This window comes from Physeter macrocephalus, chromosome 1, assembly GCF_002837175.3.
Source record: "Physeter macrocephalus isolate SW-GA chromosome 1, ASM283717v5, whole genome shotgun sequence".
Classification (NCBI taxonomy): Eukaryota; Metazoa; Chordata; class Mammalia; order Artiodactyla; family Physeteridae; genus Physeter; species Physeter macrocephalus.
In genome coordinates, this window is record NC_041214.2 from 83,155,520 (window position 1) to 83,170,636 (window position 15,117).

The 15,117-nt window shown below is 36.9% G+C and overlaps 1 non-coding gene and 1 pseudogene across 1 annotated transcript; one reads left to right on the forward strand and one right to left on the reverse strand.

The window, feature by feature from the left end:
• Positions 1 to 2,326: 2,326 nt before the first annotated feature.
• On the reverse strand, positions 2,327 to 3,273 carry LOC102982070 (pleckstrin homology domain-containing family A member 3-like; annotated as a pseudogene).
• Positions 3,274 to 6,421: 3,148 nt separating this feature from the next.
• On the forward strand, positions 6,422 to 6,545 carry LOC112065071 (small nucleolar RNA SNORA20). The gene has a single exon (XR_002891825.1). It is a non-coding gene; the product is annotated as a small nucleolar RNA SNORA20 (small nucleolar RNA).
• The last annotated feature ends 8,572 nt before the right edge of the window (positions 6,546 to 15,117 follow it).

Consider the following 15,117-nt stretch of genomic DNA (forward strand, 5'->3'; position numbering starts at 1 on the left):
TATACATCTCTCAGGTCTTTTCATCTCTCAGGTCTTTGGTTTAGAGTCACACACATCTTTATTTTAATTAAAACAGGTGTGTATTGTACATATTGTTTTATAATATTTTTATTAGATTTTATGCCATGAACATTTTTTTCATGTCATTAAATATCCATCTATAACATAATTTTTAGCTCTTCTCAAAGTAATGCCTATCTGTTTAATCAGTTCTGGTTGGCTTTATAGAAGTACTACTTCTGAGTGTTTTACACCTTCCTTGTTCTGTGTATTAAAACACACACACACACACAATATGAAAAATTCCCTTTATAGTTGAACATAATAATTTTTTCTTTTAAAAATTATTTTGGTTTATTTGATCTAAGTTAATCCCTCTCTATCCTTTTTAATAGAGTGTTAGCTTTAAAAGTTTTACAAAAGGGTTTTGGAAAAAAAGTATGACATAAATCTTTCAGTCTAATAATAAATAGGCCAAAACTAGTGAAAAGATGAAAAACGAGCAAAACACCTCATTATGTTATAAACGTTATAAAAAGTATCAATATTTGAAAATTACCAGATGCTGGTCTAGGGCTATCCAAGTTTTAAGTACATAGTATAAATTTTGAGGAAATGAAGCCCAAACTCTCTGTATGGCCCTGTCTCTCTCTGCCTCTCTAAGAAGAAATTTGTGTGACTCTATAACTCGTTTAAAGTAATGATATGTCAAATATTGAGTCCTATGCATGTATTTCAACTTACGCTAAATCATGGGGTGCATCAGGGGGAGAATGGAGGCATCACCAAATTTTTATTCTATATGATTGTTAAAAGAAAAAGTCAAAATAATATAAAATTTTACACATATAAAATAAGGGACACGTCATTGACCATGACTAGAAACCGAGAAGTAACAGGTTTATAATGAGAGGAAATCAAATTTTGATTCATATATACTTAGTGTGAAGTGACTAGTGAACTCCAAAGAGAAATGACCAAAAAGTCCAGATTCGAACATTAGATTGGAGGTCAGCTTAGAAATTGGAGCATTTGAATAACCTTTTTATCTTTTAAGAAAAACTTTTAGTAAGAAATTTCCCTGGAAAAAAAATAATAGTTTATTACATTTCTGTTTTCATATTTTTTTGAGTGCAAAAACCACATATTTATTAAACATATGATTAACTTAAAAACACCAAACCAGTTTGTTTTAAAGTGCTCCTCATCCAAAACCTTGGACAAAACCATCACTCCAAAGTGAACTGAAAAAACAGTTTACAAGGCAAACACTGACAATAGGTATGGACAGGTACTACCAAAAAATGCTATTTGGGGGCTTCCCTGGCGGCGCAGTGGTTGGGGGTCCGCCTGCCGATGCAGGGGACGCGGGGTTACGTAGGGCAGTCACCTTGACACATTCCTTTTTTATAAATATTCATAAATTTAAAATGTCTAGATATTCTAAAGAGCTGCAAACATTAATACCTTACAACAGCAGCTTATGTCTATTTTTGTAAAAAAGCACTAAAATCCTCTTCCATTGCAAGTCATTTATTTCTCTGGCGGAAGTGAGCAAGGTCACTACAATATTAACATCTTTTCTAGAACAATGTAAATAACAAGGTATACACATCTTAAATTTGGTAGGTCATAAAAGTTAGGATGCAATCTTTTTTTTGATGCAACAGAAAAATAAATAAGTAAAAATTAAATACTTTAACCCAATATTTGGTATTGACAAATCAGTAGTGTCAATTTCATATACAAAGGACAGCACAATCTGGTTTTAAAAAAATCCTCAATGTCATGGTATTTGGGGTAAAAATATTTCGAATATTAAATGTTTCCTTTTTGCTTAAAGGAATATAATACAAACACCATCAAGCTGCGACTGTAACTCATTTTCAGCGGGGGTAAAGTGACCATTTGGTCCATGGCACAAGTTACATATATCACACTTCTGTCAAACTGAAACCTTAGGTTTATAAGATTTCATGTTTATAAGCTACAATACACACTGACTAAGATGTCAGTCCCTCACAGTGTTTTAGAAAAATATCTACATTTGTCCTTACAGATGTCAAAATGTTACACCATCATTTGTTCAAAAAACAAAAAGATGCACATTCATACTGTGAAGTTATTTGGAAAATACTCTTGCAAATAAACTATATAAAGATAAAATACACTTCAAAGGTATGTGGGTTGTTTTTTGTTTGTTTGTTTTACAATATTCTATAAAGTGCAGAGTAATCCTAAGGGAGAAATTACTCCCTATAACATAGTTTAATTACAGCAGCTTTTGCAGAGCAATACTTAGAGGAAGTTGGACACTTCCGTTTCCTCAGGAAGAGAAGGATGGAAGAGGATCTTCCGATTCAGATTATTATTTTAGCCATAAGTCTGCTTTCTTCAGGAATGGTTGCTGATGCCAAATCTCCATTAAATGTAATTCTTGAACAGTGAACAGGTGTATCTGGGTCTTCGAGAGGAACATCATTACAAGAATCTGTATCTGTGTAGGTTCTTCAGTGCCGCTGGGAGAGTCGGTGAAGTGTAGACACTTTCTTTCATAGAGTGGCTACTCCTCTCTGAACTGCAAGAACCAGGGTGGCTGACAGGACGCTTCATCATTTGAACAGGAGAAGGTGACACAGGAGAAACTAAGGGATCCGGATGGCACAGCTGAAACATCTCGGGTTTAAACTTGGCATTCGCTATCTTCACACATTCCTCAAGCGTTGTGATGATTGTATTACACGTCGCCCTAAGTAGAGAAGAGGCTTCATTCATGTTCTCTATGCTGGGAGATGAATGATTCTCATCATGGTGAACAAATTCTTGGACTGTAGGAACTTGCTTCATTAGGAGGTCACAGTAGAGGTGAAGCTCAGACATTTTGGTTTTCAGAGATTCACTGGTTCCACTTATTTCTTTTTCTTTTTTAGTCCTAGTATCAGACAAACAGGCTTTGGAGCTCCCCAGAACAACCAGCCACCTTTGTCTTTCAGCTGCATTCACTGCCTTCATGTAGAAATGCAGCTCTCCTGGAATGATTAATTCCATTCTTGTGTTGTCTGCTGAATGGACTTTAATTTCACAAACTGCCATCTTTATATACTTCCTTTGCTCCCTTTGCAAACATCATCTTGTGAATCATAGTAGGACAGGATTCCATTATCTAAAATAAACCAACGAGGCTGCCAACCGGTGAGATAGTTGGTCCACTTGTACAGAACTCCCTCCATGCTTCAGAGGCCGGCGCCGCGCATCCTCCTGGCCCGGCGCCGGCCGCGGTGAAGGGGGAAACGCAGGGCCTGGGCAGCCCCTCCCGGCCCGCCCGGGCCCCTCCCCCGGCGCCCCCAGCCGGCACCGAGCAGCCCTTAGCCCGCGCGCGCTGCCGGGACGTGGCTGCCCTCAGAGGCCGGGACGGCGGCCGCCGCGTGGTGCTTGGGGGCCTTGAGACATCCCCGGGAGAGCCCCGGCGGCGGCGGCAGCAAGGTCGGGACCGCGGCCAGCCTCCCGCTCGCGCTTCCACCGCCCGGCTGCTCCCTTCCGCGCCCCCTCTGTCTTCATATTTTTAAAAGGGGAAATGTTTACCATACTTTAAAGGCTTCTTGAATATCCATCATCAAACATTCTAAGAGCAATTGCTTAGAGAGTATTTTTGTTCAACCAAATTTTAAGCAAGACTTTAACAATTTTTTGGCAACTCTGTACAAAATTGCCAGCTTATTTATGAGCATATATTACCTGTGTACAAATAACAGAACATGTCGTAAATATATGATGATTTTTCAAATGAACTTATATTTCCTCCATAACCCAGGAAGATTATGGAATAGCTACCTTGATGTACTTCATGAAATAAGGATTGTTTAGCATCAAGTGCAACCGTGTATAAAACAATCTTCCCAATTAGATTCATTCATTGAAGACTCCTGATATCCTTTCAGTCTTAATATTGGTTTAAATGTTAATCAGGAAAATTGACAGTCTTCCCTAATTTGAGTTCAGATTTTGCTCATGAATTCTATAGAGCATTTTCCCTTTATTGTTGACCATACATAAATATTATATATTCATAAAAGTTTAATGAAACTTAACTTTAAAAAGGTACCACAAAAGAGAAACAGCTGTAAATGCCAAGGCTTGCACTGACTAATGTAATGTTAGTCTATAATCACAGACTCCAATCTACCCCCAAACAAATTACACTGACAAAAACTGTCTGCAAAAGTCAAAATGAACATAATATTGGAATCAGCTTCAGTGGAGTGACCCAACAGATTAGTCACTAAAGATTAAAATGGGATCTGACAACAAGGCAAGATACGACTCCAGGATCCAGAGTACAGAGGTTTATTGCCAATGCTGAGCTGGAATCCTGGCCTAGAAAAGGGGGAAGTCCAGAAGGAAGCCACACTGGGATTGGAAAGCAGGCTTTTGCCCATAAAGGTTAGTGATGCCGAAACCTCAAAAACCTCGGAGGTTCAAATTGGGTAAGTCAGTATTTCAGAGTGGCAGGGTGGGGTTACCTTCCTGGTTCTGCTGAGTAGCTGAGAACACAGCATACTGGAGCGAGGCATTTGGGGTTCTGTTCCTAACCCTGGCTCTTATTCTCCCAAGAAATCAGAGTTAGCCACTTAACGTTCTCTGTCCCAGTTTTCTTCTAAGTATAATCAGATGAACACATTGACCACATACTGAATTTACTAGGATGTTACCAGTTAGTGTTTTAAAATAGAAGAGAATAAAATAGAACAGAACAGAAATTATAGAGCTATAAGAAATTTTACAGATCCACTAAACCAATCCTTTCAACACTATGGCTTTGAGAGAAGAGACAAATCACACATCTAGTTAGTGCTTTGAAAGATTCTCTTTTTCAACTTGGAAATAAAAACTAGAATACGTCCTTCGAATATTTTATTGTATCTGGAGCTGGACAAATAGGTATTGCTTTGTGGAGTATTAAAAATTATGAGATATGTGCAATACAAGGCTGTCTCTATTAAAATTAAATAGGTATGCATATACCTCTAAGAGAGAGACCTGTTGTCAAGTAAGTATTTTATGGTGGGATTATAGGTTATTTTCATTTTCCTTTTTTGGCTTATCAGTGATTTCTAATATATTGAATATGTATTTTGTTTATAATAGAAAAAAATATTACATTCTGTGTCCTAAAATGCAACATATATTGAAATCTAAAAAAAATAGGTTTTATTACCCTGAAATGATTCCTTTTGATCTTTTGACTACCTATACAAACATCAGAACTGAACTGTTAACTCAGACCTCTCTTTTAAGCTCCAGACACAGTTATCCAAATTTTCTATGTATAGTTTAGGGCCCCATTGCTCTCTACTTAGAGTGTCCTCTGGGACATTAGCTCTCAACCAATCATAATACTACCCTGCCTTTGGAGGCATAATTGAGTACTTGATATCAAGGCCTCAGGCCCACTTTTGATAACAAAGAAACAGCTAGTTCCCAAAGTGCAAACCTCCTTTTGTCAGCACATAAGCTATTCTACCTTTCAGAACAATAATGAAAATATCTCAGATTCTGACCACAGTCTTCTATAAATTCCATCTTATTGGATCATTTACCCTCAGTACAGCTGAACTTCAACCTCAGTGGAATCATTGATTTATTAAATCCTCTGCTTTCCCCCATCTGTCAGCTTTTTACCCCATCTGTCAGCTCTTTACTCTTCTCCTATCCAGGTTAGAGTCCATGGTCATTATTGCAACTACTCTCTTCCCTAAAATCACTGCTCCCTTACTCTTTTCATTTCACCTTTTCAACAAACCACCTTCTCCAAATTAATGACTTTTTGATTTTTCTGTGCCTGTACCCAAGGTACTAAAAAAAAATTTGTCCTTATAAATTCACAACCATTGATCTTAACCCTGCTAGACAATTACTCATTCCTCTGCAATCTGATTTTCCCCTTACATTCCACCAAAACTGCTTTCATCATTATTATCAATGTCATCTACTTCACCAAATCCAGGAGAAATTTTTTTTGTTCCTTAGCTTATTAGATCACTTAATTATCTCCAAAACAGTCATTCGCTTTCTCCTCTTTAAAATATTCAGTTCCTTTAGCTTCTAAACCTTAGAGAATTTTAATTTTCCTTTTTTTCTGGCTATTTAATCTTAGTCGTTCTTGAAGGCTCATCTTCCCATACTGAGCTGTGAGAATTTTCTCAGGGATCTGTCCTAGGTCTTCTTGTCCTCTATTTTTCATTCTCCATCTAGGACTATGGCATCTATTCCACTCCTCTGATTTCAATGAGCACCTATATTCTAATGGATACCAAATCTATACCATTAACCCACACCTCTCCTTTAAGATCCAGGTCATTTATTCAACAGTCTACTTCACATCTATATTTAGGTGCTTCACCGACACCTTAAACTCAACAGATATTTAAAACTAACTCGTTCCTTCAGTGATATAAGCAGTTATACGCATGGGATAAAATAATGTTGGGCCATTGTAAATTGAGGTGAAGTAACCATTTCATCTCTTCTCCATGGTCTAGACGTTGCTTCCATGTCTAAATGTCCTGTGTAAGAAGGATTTAATCAAGGCACTTAGATTGAGTTTCTGCACGGATTTATTAAAGCATTGATTTGAGAATTTCACTGTTTTTTAAATAGCACTAAGGATCGTACCTCTGCATCGGTCATCTTACGCGGGGCAAATGATTTCATGTGTGACAAGATGGAGCGCTCTTTACATGATGCGCTTTGTGTGGTGAAGAGAGTTTTGGAGTTGAAATCTGTGGTTCCTGGTGGCGACGCCATAGAAGCGGCCCTGTCCATCCATATACCTCGAAAACTACGCAACCAGCTGGGCTCCCGGAAACAGCTTGCTATTGCCGAGTTTGCAAGATCTCTTCTTGTTATTCCCAATACTCTGGCAGTTAATGCTGCCCAAGACTCCACAGATCTGGTTGCAAAATTAAGAGCTTTTCATAATGAGGCTCAAGTTAACCCAGAACTCAAAAATCTAAAATGGATTGGTCTTGACTTGGTCAATGGTAAACCCCGAGACCACAGACAAGCAGGGGTGTTTGAACCAACCATAGTTAAAGTTAAAAGTTTGAAATTTGCAACTGAAGTTGCAATTACCATTCTTCGAATTGACGATCTTGTTAAATTACACCCAGAAAGCAAAGATGATAAGCATGGAGGTTACGAAGATGCTGTTCACTCTGGAGCCCTTGATGACTGATCTCTTTTATTTATGACAATGTTAGATGCAGTTATCTTGTTGTACCTCGAGTATTACACATTAAAGTGCAAAAAGCTGGAAAAACAAAACAAAACAAACAACAACAACAAAAAAAACTAACTCGTGATCTTCCTCTTTCTCCAATAGTGTTTGCTCTTCATTCAGTGCTGCTCAGTGCTGCCTAGTCAATGGCACCCCCTTTTATCCATAGGTTCAAGGCAAAACCTACTTGTCATCTTTGACTCCTCGCATTCCCTCTCCTCCCAAACTAGATTCACCAGTTAATGCTATCTCCAAGATAGGTCTCATTCTACACATCTCTCTCCATTTCTAGTACCCACACCTTAAACTAGGCTATTGTTATTTTTCACCTGTAATAAATTCTGATAGGGCTTCTTCCACCTACTCTTATTTTCCTCCAATATATTCCCCACATTGCTGTCAGCTAGATCTTTTAAAAACTAACATTTGATCATTTCTCTTTCCTACTAAAAATCTTCATATAGCTTCCCAGTGCCTGTAGGGCAAAGACCAAATTCCTTAACACCATCTGTAAGACCTTGCCTGGTCTGCTTTCTATTTACTTTTATAGTCCCATTCAATGATAGTCCTCTATAAAACTATAGCTGTGGAAAAGAAATATTATCCCCATTTTACAGCTCAGGACACAATTCCCTGAGAATTTAAACTATTTACATTTAAATTATTTTCTATTGTCAAATGCTTAGAATTTAGTAGAGCCAAGATTCTGACCTAATCAGGTTGGTTCCTATCCTCTTTTTCAGAATGCAACCTTATCTCTATAGCTCCAAATTCATTTAAAATAATATATGTCTCAAAAGAGGATAGTATTGAAATCAAATATTTCACCTTAAGGAATATGTTTCCAGAGATAAGACAAAGACTCACTGAAATAAAATATAAATTATGGGTTTTTGTTATACCAAATACTAGTAGATACAATGTTAATAATAATACCCAAGATGTATTGAGCACTACTCGATATGAATACTTTATACTCATTCATTCATTTATGCCCCATAAAAACTGAATGAAGTCTATAATATTATGATTCCCATTTGATAAATATCTAACCTGAGACATGGAAAGATAAAGCATTTGTCCAAACTTACATACGAAGTACAGGAGCTGAGCTTTGAACCCAGGCTATCTACCTCAGAAGTTTATTTTTCCTAACACTCTTTCTTTTTTTTTTAACATCTTTATTGGTGTATAATTGCTTTACAATAGTGTGTTACTTTCTGCTTTACAACAAAGTGAATCAGTTATACATATACATATGTTCCCATATCTCTTCCATCTTGCGACTCCCTCCCTCCCACCTTAACACTCTTTTAATGTATTAATATTGTAATCTCAATTTTTGAAAAATGATGGAAGATGGGAAGTAGACTTCATAGGGCAGGATAAAATCCAAGCCCTTCACTCACTTTTCTAGATTTTTCATCACCATATGGCCTACCTGTGACACTCTCCAGACTTTCGGCACAAGATACCACTCACAAATCCCTGACTCCTGCAGTTTTCAGTCTGTGTGCACATGATCACATTGTTCTGGATATACATTACTACATCCTTTTTCTTTCTTTTTTTGATAAGCTTATTTTATTTTATAAATTTATTTATTTATTTATATTTGGCTACATGGTGTCTTCATTGCTGTGTGCGGGCTTTCTCTAGTTGTGGCGAGCGGGGGCTACTCTTCGTTGCGGCGCATGAGCTTCTCATTGCAGTGGCTTCTCTTGTTGCAGAGCACGGGCTCTAGGCATGCGGGCTTCAGTAGTTGTGGCTCGCGCACTCTAGAGCACAGGCTCGGTAGTTGTGGCGAACAGGCTCAGTAGTTGTGGTGCATGGGCTCCAGAGTTCAGGCTCAGTAGTTGTGGTGCATGGGCTTAGTTGCTCTACGGCATGTGAGATCCTCCTGGACGAGGGCTCGAACCCATGTCCCCTGCACTGGCAGGAGGATTCTTAACCACTGCACCACCAGGGAAGTCCCTACATCATTTTTCTTTTCATAATCTTAATTATGAAGGTCTAAGCCCTTAAACATAGATAGCCCATTATAAAGTAGCACTAAATAAATGTGTGATGAATTGAACTGGTCCTCCAAAGACAAGAAATACATATTTCCTTAAATGCACATATTGGTGGCCTCAGGTAAACAACTGAAAATCCCTATCAGTGTTTCAACTTGGCCATAAAAGTGTATCAAAGCAATGATTTGTATCTCAATCGGTAGAAAGAAAACTACCAAAATATTATTAAATAAAAACTTGAATATTAGAAGGCAATTTATATTATGTAGAATATTCAGAAAACAAAAAATGAAGCTGTTAATTATGTAAATGTCTTTAAATGTGAAACTGATTTCTTAAATCCACACATAGAAATGAACCTCATGTCTGTCAATTCACAGTTGTCATGCTACCCTTACTCATGATATATATAACAAGATTTTCTTGTATTTTTTTCTTTTATTTAAAGGTGTTATAAACAACATTCTTCCTGTCTTACATGCTATGGATACACCATAATTTTATTTTTTGATATTTTTTCCATTTGAAATTTTGGGAGAGAAAGAAGCTTAAATTTGGATATTTTATATATAACACTATATTTGGTATCTAGTTCAACCAGTAAGTCTGATTTCTGGGCTCTTTCTGCTGTAAGAGGAGACTTTCTCATTATAGTAGCCAAGCACTTAGTCACAGCCTTAGGAGTTCTGCGGAGGCTGAGTACATGTCTTATGAATAAGTAGGGTGTGGTTGGAAGAGCCCCGGGAAAGGAATAATGATACTTGCCTTCTATGCTCAATCATTCAACACCTCAAGGCAAATATCTTCTCAACTATTAATTGGGGGATTTGTAATAAATGATTTCAAAGGTTTGTCCTTCTTACCTTAGGATTTATGATTCTAGGTCAAGTGGGGAAAATTTTACAAAGCTAAATTCTTCAGCTCTTGTCTCTACTATTGTTTGACAGGGAATATAGGAAAATTAAAAGGACTAAAATTCCAGTCTGAAAAGCCAGAATGTTAATAAAACTTTGATACTGGTCATTTCTTATGTATAATTATAGCTTGTGTTTCAGTGCATCAGCAGTTTATCCAGGAATCTGAAAGTACATGGACATGGCAGGCATTTATAACATTAATAAGGACATACATCCAAGCTACGAAGTAGGCAAAGAAAAGCTTTTATTCTTTTTTAGAACTTTGAAGGATCAGAAAGGGAGCTCTGACTTCCTTAACAGAGGCTGAGATGGAAAATAATTTTGGTCAAATAGCTTAGAAAGGAAAACAAATTTAGTTTCCCTCAGAGGTACCCTATGACAGCTGAGTTCTAAAGATGACTTCATTTCAGAGTCCTGTATTTGTGACTCAAGAAAACCAAGAAAGTGTTCGTTACTCAAAGCTGCAAGAAGAAGGAAAATAAGAAACCCAAAGTTAAGCATGGCCATCCAGCTGGCACATGTGCCCGGGCCACAATTGGCTTTGGCAAGTCCTCATCCTCAAGGTCTCCAATAGCTTGGAGGCACCCACCGCAAGAAAATCATGGGTTTTAAAATACAAGTGTTAAAGAACACATTGATGTCATTTTGGTGCAGGAGCATTTAGAGAAATGTGTTCTTGTCTTTGAAGGTTGGCTAACCTTGTGAATGCTTCAGACCTGTAATGGGACTCTTTGCCTGGGAGTTGGTGCTACCGTCTCTGAAGAGATTTGCCTTATAAACCATTGCCGCAGTGCAGCCTGAGATTTTGTCCTTTCACTGCTCCAGGCCCCCAGGAGAAATTTCTACCTAAACTTCTTTTCAAAATCAGAAGTATCTTTATGCATACAGACTAGTCTCCTAGAGTCTTAGAATAACCAGAAACCAGTTCTTGAAGTTACCTGGAAGACTCTCAAATGATTGTATAATCTCTGCTTGATCGACTTCTTTATGAGGAATTCTTAAGAAGTTCTTCCACATAAAAGAGTCAAATTTGTCTCCCTTTAATTCCACCCATCCATTCTTGTTCTTCCTCTAAGAGCTACAAAGAATAATCTACCCTTCCCCAATCTCTTTTCCGGATAAAATATTCCAATTCTTTCACCTAATAATTTCAAGTACTTTGCCATCCTAACCATTCTTTCCTGCATGTGCCCAGCTTAATTTTCATCTTTTAAAAGTGCTTATGGTAATTTAAAAAAATATTTTGTCTGTGTTGCACTGAAATACTCCAACAAAATAAAGCAGAATCTTGATACCCTATAAAGTGGGTTTACTAATATAATTCTGGCTTTTAGAAATAATTTCTAGACTAAAAGAATTAATAATAATCACCAAATCTCAGTCATGACAGTCTTCTCTCCCATTGTTACCCCATAAAATCATGCAAATTAATTTTTTAGAAATCTAAGTACTATAGTTGTAATCCTTCATTACATTATGAAACATGTTTAAGAGAAGAAAGTAAAATACATGTTCAATCTAAAATGTGTGCCTTAGTACTTTAAGTCCAGACTCTTAATGTTTGATTAGGTAGGAATTTAGATGCCAACAAGTTTCTCCCCTCTGTTTAGAGATGAGGAATCTGAGACTGGGAAAGAGTTAGTATCTTGCCCAAGTACTTGCTTACACCCTCAAATCACTGGGAGAAGCAGGATTCTTTCTCCAATCCAAACCTCTTTCTCATGAACCCTGTATGTTCAGCCTGCCATAAATTGCAATTAGAACCAAATGTCACCTTAGTTTGTTAAATGGCTTACCTTATATCCCGTGCAGAGAATATAACATAACCATAGAAAATGTTTTATGTTATTAATAAACATGACAAAACCATATAAGCAAAATATTCCAAGAAATAGCATATAAGACATTCATTTACAGGTAAAATCCTCTTATAAGAAATAGCATATAGAAATAACACATATAGAAAATGTTGATTCATTTCCATGTCAAGAGAATCTGTCTTTGAAAGAGCTCTTCAATGACAAATTCTAGCTACTGAATTATGTTTCTGGATGCTAGTTACCTAGTTTAGAGTTAGTTTACTAGATACTACTTATGTTTCTTACAGCACACTAATTTACTTAACTACCCATAGTTCAGTTAACTATGCTGCGTAATTAACAACTTAAAGCTTAGTGGCTTAAAATGACAATCATTTTTCTCTGCCAGCCAGATAGTCAAACATCCTCATTAAGGATAGCTTATCTCTTCTGCGTAGTGACAGGTCCCTCTTCAGTTACATTCGGTTAGAACATCAGGTCAGCTAGAATGTTCCAGATTGCCTCACTCAGCTGGGATGGTTGGGAGAACTAAGTTTCTCTTTTCTTGTGGTGTCAGCCGGGCTCCTACACATGTCTGAGCCCTCAGTTCTTCTTTATGTGGCCTCTCTCTCAATTCACACGTATAACCTGGACATCTTATATTGTGTCTGGGTTCTCCCTGAGCAAAAACAGAAGATCCAACAACTACTATTAAGGCCTGGGCTCAGAAGTCCCAATGGGTCGATTCCGTTGTATTCTATTGATCAATGCAAGTGGCAAGTCCAACCCAGATTCTAAGTTTGGGAAAATAGAATATATTTTTCAATAGAAGTACAATTTATGTGAACAGAGATGGAAACCCCATACAGCAAACCTTTTTATCTGCTATTTGCTTTGCAGTTGGCAAAAGGGCAGCTGAGTTCAGCTTTGATTCTGCCTCCAAAATAAAGGTACTCTTAAAAAACTCATCCACCAATATAGAAACTAGTATAAATACACACACACACGAAGAAACAGTAGACAAAAATGCAGGACTAGAGTATTGCACACATGGTTTCTCTTCTTATCCTTAAAGAATAGTTTCACATTAAACTGTAGTTTATCCACATTACTAAAAGTTTCATCTTTATCTCTGAGGTAACATTTTAATTCTTATTTTAATAAAATTGTTTCACAACCAAATAATACATATGTATGTCCTACAAGATTTGATGTAACACAAACACACACACACAGCAGTTTTAGAACCTTTAAAGTTCAACACACTTCATTAACATTTTACACCATTAATTACATCATACTGCACTTCATGATGGTCCATAGCTGTATCTTACATCATGGAGCCACATCAACATTTACTTAATTAGTATTGAAAATTATGTTGTTTAAAATCATTTAGTATTTGAAATATTACTTTAGTGAATATGCTTATTCATAAAACTTTGTATATATTCATGTCACTTCCTTTTTATACATTCCTAGGTCACAGTAAAAGCTATCTCAAAAGCTTTTGATGGATATAGACTGATTGCACTACCAGATGTTAAAATGATTACACTTCTACCAATGTTTGCCCATATCCTTAAACCTTTGCCAAGACTGGATATTGTCATTAATTGTTAGACATTTCTAATTTATTAAATGAAATATAGTTTCTTATTCTTTTAAGTGTATTTCTTTGACTACTAGTGAAGTTTAGCTTCTTGAGTTTCCAAGGCAAACAATATAGCAGTATCATTTTCTAAAAGGGATCATTTAATCACCTCTTATATATATATGTATGTTTTATATATACATATAATATATATCTACATGCACACACATTCACACATGAAACCAAAATTTTAACAATAGTCACTTTGGGTCCTTTTTGTTGAATTATGGGTGATTGTTACTTTTTTCTATATATTTTCTATATATTTTCAAAAATTCTCTATGATTAATATGAATAGATAAAATCATATAATAGATTATTGCCATCCCTAGAGTTCCATCTTCAAGATATTACAATGAAATTCTTTGAAAACCTCATAAAAAAATCTCAATAGACTAGAACTCAAGTGGGACCTGTCTACATTCATTATCAGTTGGATTTGATAAGCACTGTACAGAGTGACCCTGTCAGATAGAAAATAGAGTATAGGTCTTTACAGCAGTCATTGAACACTGCCTCCCCACTCTAAACATATATACCCAGAATAGAATATTGAGCTTGCCAGTCTTTCCCAAATAAACATGGTTTGGACCACGAAGCTCTTTCACTCTGACATTATTTCAGCTCTGACACTCCTGGGTTGTAGCTGTGATGAGCCGGTTCATTTCCTTTTCCTTCTCTTGGTTAGGTTTTTATCAACTTTGTTTCTCAGCCGGGCTTGATATCTTCATCTTATACTCAGTTCTGCTCCATCCTTCAGCTGCCAGCTTTCCTTGGCAACTCGCCTCCATCTCCACTCTTTCCCAGGGAAACCCTTTGAGTCCCAGTCACCAATTCCACTTTGAAGCTTTATCCTCACCACCCTGCCATTGGATATGCTCTCTACTTCCTCTAATAACCTATGAACTGATCCTTCAAAGAAGATAGCATTTTTTTGTATTAGAATAAAAATCACATTGGATATTTGTATCTATTTCTCTTTCTTTAAATTGAAGTATAATTGATTTACAATATTATATTTAATATTAGTTTCAGTTATACCACATAGGGATTCAAGATTTTTATAGATTATACTACCTTTAAAGTTTTTATAAAATAATGACTATATTTCCCTGTACTGTGCAATATATCCTTGTGGCTTATTTATTTTATACATAGTAGTTTATATCTCTTAATCCCATACCCATATCTTGCCCCTCTCCTTGTCCCTACTGGTAATGGTAACCAGTAGTTTGTTCTCTATATCTATGAGTCTGTTTCTGTTTTTTTTTTTGTTTTTTTTTTGTTTGTTTGTTTTTTGTTTTTTTGCGGTACGCAGGCCTCTCACTGTTGTGGCCTCTCCCGTTGCGGAGCACAGGCTCTGGACACGCAGGCTCAGCCGCCATGGCTCACGGGCCCAGCTGTTCCGCGGCATGTGGGATCTTCCCAGACCGGGGCACGAACCCGTGTCCCCTGC